This window comes from Molossus molossus, unplaced genomic scaffold (genome assembly GCF_014108415.1).
Source record: "Molossus molossus isolate mMolMol1 unplaced genomic scaffold, mMolMol1.p scaffold_m16_p_11, whole genome shotgun sequence".
Lineage (NCBI taxonomy): Eukaryota > Metazoa > Chordata > Mammalia > Chiroptera > Molossidae > Molossus > Molossus molossus.
In genome coordinates, this window is record NW_023425346.1 from 35,855,601 (window position 1) to 35,863,441 (window position 7,841).

Below are 7,841 nucleotides of genomic sequence, written 5' to 3' on the forward strand. Positions count from 1 at the left end.
AACTTCTGGAAGACAGGTATTAGAATTTTCTCATTTTTTCTTCCTCCATGCTCATTAGAACAATTGACACATAGGGGATAAAAAAAATGTTGGTTAAGTCAATTATTTTAAAACCTTTAGGGTATTTGCTACTGAAAGAAACTCTGGGGAAATCTTTCAGTGAGTCTTTAATAGTCATTCTACACAGTATCTGTTTTATAAATCTGGATCTTTATTAGCGAGTTTTCTTTAGAGTAAGGTTTATAACCCCACACTTTCCACAGCCAAAACCCTAGTAGAACATCCTTATGGACTGTCTGTGTGCAAACTGGATGGATTCTAACAAATGCGCAGAAATTACTTGTGTATATATAAAAGTGAGTTAAGAAAACCTAACATTTATGAAATTTCATTAAAAGTGGATAACATCAGATGTTGTAATGAAAAACATTGCATGTGTGAGCTGCTTTGTTGGAGTCTCCCTCCCACCCCCCATTTGTTGAAACCAAAAGAAGAAAAAAATTCTTTCACTCTTTGATGTAAAAACATACTTTTAGAAAGCAAGGTTATATGGCATTTATTTTTCAAGAAAAATCAGAAATAATTTGGTAAAATTTAAAAGAAGGATCAGACGTATTTCCTTTGGCAGAGTAGAAGTCTGATAAGCTCATTTTTGTAAAGAAGATTTTGGATGTTTTTAAAAATCTCACTACTCAATAGAGGCATGAGAAATGTTAATAGCTAACTTTCCATTTCCAAACTGAGATAGTTTAAATAATTTCTTAGGCATAAAAATGCTCAACTATGCACAACTACCTCTTGAATTAGTTATAGATATTTGGAAGTAAGGCTTCATTCCCATTTTATATACTAGTTCTGTAATTTTTAAAATTAAAATTTACTGTATCATTATTATTATTATTATTATTTTTTAGCTCTTTGGAAGTTAAAATGGTGAAATGATTTCATTTCCAGAACTGATGAAAAATCCTTCATAATAAAGGCATTTTCTCTTGATTTGTCATTCTCCTAGGAAAGCTTAAAGAAAGGTACCAATTATTTCTGACTGGTGGCAAGGGAGTTTTGAGCAATCTTCTGTTAACATGTTTTCGGTCATTTGTCAGCTTATCTGTACGGTCTGCTAACATTAGCTCAGCACTAATTAACAAAACTCTAAAGAAAGTGACAAAAAGAATCACCTAAGATCAATCAAAGTAACATAACACTGAAAGCAGCTGAGAAAAACCTTACTTCTCTAGAGACAGTTTCCTGAAAGAAAATCCCAGAGACTGAAGTTATAAGCAGAATTGCAAAACTGTTTGGGTTCTTTCATTTACTCCATATGCATTCTGGCCTGTCCGAGTGTGCTATAGATTGAAAGGTAGAATGCCTTTGAGATAAAGTTGATGAAATACATTTAATGTGCTTATTTTAGTGCCTGAACTAGGACACTTGACAGATTCGGCTTCTTATCATCTCATCATATATTGACTTTTAGCTTGCTTTTTCACATTCTTTCTTTCACTAATTTCCCCCTCAGTTTTATGGAGATAAAACTGACATACAGCCCTGTATGGATTTAAGGTTGACAGCATATTGATTTGATTTACACGTGTTATGAAACTCTTTCACTAATTTTGAACCCACTTCTTTAGTACCTGTTAACCTCTCTTATCCAAGACTTGGCTTTGCTGTAAATTTTGAGAGAGTGATCTTGATGTGGAGAATTCTCTCACACTCTATCATCATCCCTAAAGGACACTTTGCAGTGTGTGTGTGTGTGTGTGTGTGTGTGTGTGTGTGTGTAGGTGGGGGGTGAGAAGGACAGGGAATTATTTATCTTCGTGATATTTAAATGGCCAAATAAAATTGTATTAATGTACAATCTCCTTCATTAAGATGTGTCATATTGAAAGGGAATTTTTGTCATTGTTATACAAATAGCAGAATTCCAGGAGGTTATTATGAGGCTGTCTCCTCAACCTCATTCTGGCTCTAGCCTTAGAATTCTCTTCTTAGTTAGAATTTGTTTTTTAGCAAAGCAAACTGTGTCTAACTGGTTCAGTTCTTGTTTTTAGCAGTGATTCATTTTTAGTGCTGTTATGTAGTGGCTGATATTTATAAAGGCTAATTTAAGGTGTAATGAATAATACAAATTAAATATTGGTGGCATTCTGTACTCTCATCTGTTAATGAATAACATAATGATATATTAGGAGAAAATAATTTGGAAAGCAAGTATGCTTTGGTATTTAAATTTTTTATTTTTTTATTTTGGTGAGTGGCTTATAGGTGGCCAACCTGCTTCACTGGATAGGATAGCACGTAGGAATGTGAGGCCTAAGCCCAATAAATAGTGAAAATACAATTTCCCCCAAGATGTCCTCTGGGTAGAAGATAGGCAGTGGAGACCTGCAGGGACAAGGGTGATTGGCCGAGGATCATGGATGTAGGATCTATCTTTTCTATCAGAGGCATGGCTAACACATAGGTGCTCTAGTGAAGCCAATTTCTTCTTGTAAGAAAAGTTTATAAAGATAATTAGAATGTTTCTAATCAGTAGCTCCTACATAATTTCTGTGTTTTTTGGTATGTTTCTCCACTCAAATAGCCATAGCATTTTGTTCAACATCTTCCGAAATTCTTTGTAGAATAGCTTGCTATGAGTTGCAGCATGGTATGAGATGTGTATTGTGAAACTTTCTACTGTGCTTTCTGTAACAGTGTTGAGGACATTGTCTTCTATCCAAGGTCTCTAGAAATACTTGGACTTCTGAGAAGAAAATATAATTTTTGTTACGCCACCATAAATAATGTAACAATTTGTAATTTTTCCTATTGGAATTACAGAATTCTGAATTTGCGGCCCATCTATAGCAAAATGGGACCTCATTAAAGGTGTTTCCATGTTGACTCACTTCAGTTTTATCTTTGTTTCTTTTCTTTTTCCACTTATGCTGGGATGGGCAAATGTATGTTTATAGTTGTAAGCACATAAAACAGTTTATTCTTGTATTATTTATTTATTAATTATTGTACTATTTTCTATACCAACAACTGTAAACCTATTTTTGCCCACCCCTGTATTTATCCTTTGTCCTAAAATGCTACCATTATTTTTAGTTTAATAATGTTAATTTGAATACATTTCTGAAAAACTTAAATCATTTTTAGAAAAAGGTGGTTATAAAATATTTTAAGGCTATTTTTATCCCTACTATAGATAAAATTACTTATTAGTAATTTTTCTTTGTTTTCTAAAGTTCTGTTTGTTAAGAGAATAACACAGAACAACTCCAGCGAGAGAATCAACTTTGTGTTAGGTGAGAAGGAGGAGAAAGATCTAATAATGGGGTAGAAATTCCCGATTTCTCTTCTTTTTGCTCTGTTATAAATATCCCAGATATGACAACTACATTCATTCCTGTAGAAAGATAGAGGTTCTGAGAATGGGGAGAAGAAAAGAAAGAGAGAAAACTGGAGATGGAGTGGAGAATAATAATCAAACAAGGGAGTCAGAAAGCAGAGAGTGAAAGGTGCAGGGGACCAAGACTGTTGATGTTATTTCTGGTGCTAGCAGGGTATGTCCTGATGCTACTCTGATAGCTGCTTTAGGCACAATTGGATAGTAATCAGTGGGTGATGGATTACTAACCCTCAATTTTCTGTTTTTTTCTTTTCTTTTCTTTTTCTTCTTCTTCTTCTTCTTCTTCTTTTTTTTTTTTACTATTCACATGATTGCTGAAATTAAACTGAAAGAAACCAACAAAAAAACTCTGTTAAACCCAAATTTGTTGCTTAATGATATCCTAATTTCAAAAGACACTGAAGTTTTAATTTCTAAATAAAAATATATCTTTTATTTTTGGAATAATTTGTAATAACAGCCTTGGAAGATGCTTTTGCATTCCATTGTCATCATCCCATTATTATTTGCCTTATTTGGAGTGGGGATGTATACTGTAAGGCATGCCTTTCTTCATGCTAATTTAGGCTATAAATTCACTGTTTTAGGCTATAATTTTTTTCAATTTTCATAATCACTACTAGGTATTACCATCCTTTCATGCTTATCCTCAAATGGGACATGTATAAGAGGCACCAGAAATAAATTCCACACATTCTTAAATTGATTCTACAGAAACTTAACTGTAAAAATAAGAAAATTTATGAAGCTGAACTACCACTCATGTAGATATATAACATTAAGATCATTTTTTTACCCAATGCAAATAATAAGCATCTGAACTTGGAAGGGAAGTATTTTTAAATTTTTAAATCAACATTCAATTTAATTGTAATTTAATTGTAATACGATGTCTGGCCTAACAAGCACTTAAAATGAAGCCTCTGCCTGCTTCTGCCTTTGTATAGCATAGCCACTGAGAACAGCGTGCCAGAGTCTCCTTGGCCCTCGCTGTCTGCAGCTATGGATTTCAGAACTTACCATGAAACTGGTTACTTCAAGTGCACATTTCATAAACTCTTACCTGAGATTGCTCTCATTTACTCTCATTCCTGCTCAAGGAATCTTCCTTCTTGTTCAAGTTTATGAGTTTCTCACGGATGCGCCAGCAAGCAAATTCCTGTCATATTTTGCAGATTTTAAGCTGAGCTGAAGTTTTCAGGAAAACACAACCAACCACTGTGTCCTAAATTGAGTGGCAGGGGCAGCAGGGGAAGAACATGGGCTCTGAGTCTATTGGTTATGTTCAAATGCTAGCTCTGCTTCTTATGAGGTATTTTATATGCCTCATTCTCTTTATATGTAATTGGGAATATAGTACTACCCACCTCAAAGGGATTTTTAGGAAGAATACATGAGTTAAGACATGTAAATGGCTACAATAGTGCCTGGCGGCTGGTAAGTGCTCTATGCATATTTCTTGTTTTATCTTTTTATTTGGAACAGTTCATTTTAAAATTCTATAAGTACATTTAATTACATCATTTATATAAAGATGAACTTGTCACAAAATTAAAAGTTTATGAGACCACATTTAGGTTATCTTTTATTATTAAAGGCAAAGCTATCATTAGGTCTTCTTAAAAAAATACACATATATATCCACATTCATATTACAACAGAAATGATTTAGCTAGGTACTTTAGTATACACTTTTAGGAAGCCAGTAATTACACTGTGTCCCACCCCCCAGTTTTATTGAGGTACAATTGAAAAATAAAATTGTAAGATATTTAAAGTGTGCATCGTGATGTATGTGATGATTTGATGAAAGGATCCCCCCGTCTAGTTAATTATCACAGCTGTCACCTCACATATTTATTATGCCTGTAGTTTTTATATGAATTACAAAAAGACGTTTAGGTGCTGTTTATCCATCCTGTTTCCTCATAACATTGTGAAGCTGTGTCTTAAATCTGAAATCTTTGCCACAGTATTTTAAGAAATTAATATGGAGTTACTATTTAAAAATAATCTCCAACCTCAAATGAATGATTTTACTTTTCCAGCAGTGAAATCTTGAAAATAATACTTGACTATAATCAAACATTTATTTCAAGATTCTAATAATCTTGCATAGTTTTGAGTCTATGGCCCTTACTCAGCTGTTACACATTTTTATAGATTAAAGTTTTATTGAAACACAGCCATGTTCCTTTATTTATATATTGTCTATAGCAGAGTTGAGTCATTGCAACAGAGACTATGTTCTGCAAAGCCTGAAAGTTTAACTACCTGGCTCTTTACAGAAAAAAATTGCCAATCTCTGCTTTTGAGTATAAGGATTACAAACTTTTCCAAACTAAATCTTTTATGTACACTTCTTGCTTTTTACACATCTGCTTATCATCTATTATTTACTTAACATTTTCTTTAAATAGATACATCATTTTAAAAGTTATTTTATAAAAGCTTTATATTATGTAAATGAAAACATTATTAAAACAATAGAAATAGAAGGTACTTACGAAAATAAATATGCTTAAAAATTAATTTGTTATTACATTCTAGCTGGATACTGTTTGTTGTCAATCTGAAACGTACTCCCTTAGGTAATGAAGGAGGTTATCAATTGTTGAAGAGAGTTAAACATTATTGACACCAACATTGAAACTTTAATCTTGTTTTAATCAGAAGGATTCAGTGAAAATTGAAAAAGGAAGGCATAATTTTCTCCTTCAAGTGACTCATGCCACTTAATGACACCTCTGAGTATCTGCTACAATAACTTTGAGTGACAACCCTAATTCTGTGTATTGCAGGGACACACAGTGCTTGCTGTCAGAAACACTGGATTGACAACAGCGATGATGATGGAAGCTAATGCTAGCTCATGTACGCTTAGAACTTCCTCTGCCGGGCACCCTCCTAAGAGCTCTGCACAGATAAACCCAGTTCTTACAACAAGCCCTGAAATAGTTCCTACCGTCTTTCCCATCCTACAGATGTGACAGTTGAGGCAGAGAGAGGCTGGTAATTTGCTTAAGGTTCATTTGACTAATAAAGGCAAAGCTGGAGGCAGGGCTTAAGGGTTAGGAATACAGGCTTGGCAACACATTGTGCTTCTAGAAAACTTGCAGTCAAGTGTGAGTTTTCACCTTTCCTCTGTGTTGGTTGATATTTTAGTAGGAGTTTGGGAGAATGTGTTTGCTAGAAAGTACTACTTTATTAAGGAAACACTGTATTTCATACGTTTTTCTAAAATTATAGTATCTCCTTTTTTAGTTTAAGGTTGGTCAGAATGGATATTAATGAAAAAAATGAGTGATGATAAGATGAACCCCCCCACCCCGCTGCATCAGTGGAATATTTTTAAGGTTTTCAAATGTCCAATTCTGTAAAAATGCAATACAATTCTTGAGATTATATATTACATTGATACATTTGTGGTGGCAATGTCTTTTGGTAGAGCTGTTTTGGAAAATTAATATTAAAATATATTTTAAGGACCATATAAAGTTTATTTCCTTAAATTCAAAATTCAATTTTGGGGAATCTATTGTGAGGGAGTAATATTAATAATATTAACAATAAAGATAATTTGAAACAGACAAAAAACAATACAACTTTTGGAATAAAATAGACTCCAGAGTGAATCTATTGCCTGGTCCACAGAGAGGTGGTGGTGGGTTTAGGGCATGCTGCCTCAAAACATGGCACCCTGCATATTGATATTTAGGCTGAAGGAGTTTGAGAAAACAGCGGAAGGTCAGAGTGATCTTCCCCACCCCAAACCCTTTTCATGAAACAGTCATGAGGACTTTCTGGAGGAAAGGAGCATCCTTATCTCTAAAGACAAGGGGACACCAAGAAGAACAACAGGCATTGCTGTTCCCCCAGTTCACCACACTTACCTTATCCCCCTTAACTTGTCATATTCCTCCACCACTGCCTACTCCTCATTAAGTCCAGCATAAAATACTTAGGTATAACTGTTTCTTCTGGTCTTTGTTTCCTTATGAATGTTCCTGTGTCACATAGAACAATTAAATAAATTTGTATGCTTTTCTCCTGTTAATCTGTCTTCATCAGTTTAATTTTCAGACTCAGCCAGGGACTCTAAGAGGGTCCAGGAAAACATCCTCTCTCACAATGGCAACTGACTGAAGATATAATTAATATAGCATCTGAATCATAGAGGAGAGGAAATGATATTTTTGACTCAGAGGAAGCTAATTTTTTTTTTTTAAATCCTCACCCGAGGATTCTTTTTTTTTTTTTTCCATTTATCTTCATCTTCAGGTAGAGTGGGAGGGAGGGATGGAGAGATAATAGATAGATAGATAGATAGATAGATAGATAGATAGATAGATAGATAGATATAGAGAGAAACATTGATGTGAGAGAGGCACATCTACTGGTTGCCTCCCACATGACCCTGACCAGGGCCGGGGAA

The 7,841-nt window shown here is 34.1% G+C and overlaps 1 long non-coding RNA gene across 1 annotated transcript in view; it reads left to right on the forward strand.

Annotated features, from left to right (window-relative positions):
- LOC118625721 overlaps positions 1-6,474 on the forward strand; it is a 130,453-nt gene extending 123,979 nt beyond the window's left edge. The window contains exon 5 of the long non-coding RNA XR_004958713.1: positions 6,208-6,474. This is a non-coding gene — a long non-coding RNA (uncharacterized LOC118625721). The remainder of the gene's footprint in view (positions 1-6,207) is intronic.
- Positions 6,475-7,841: the final 1,367 nt, after the last annotated feature.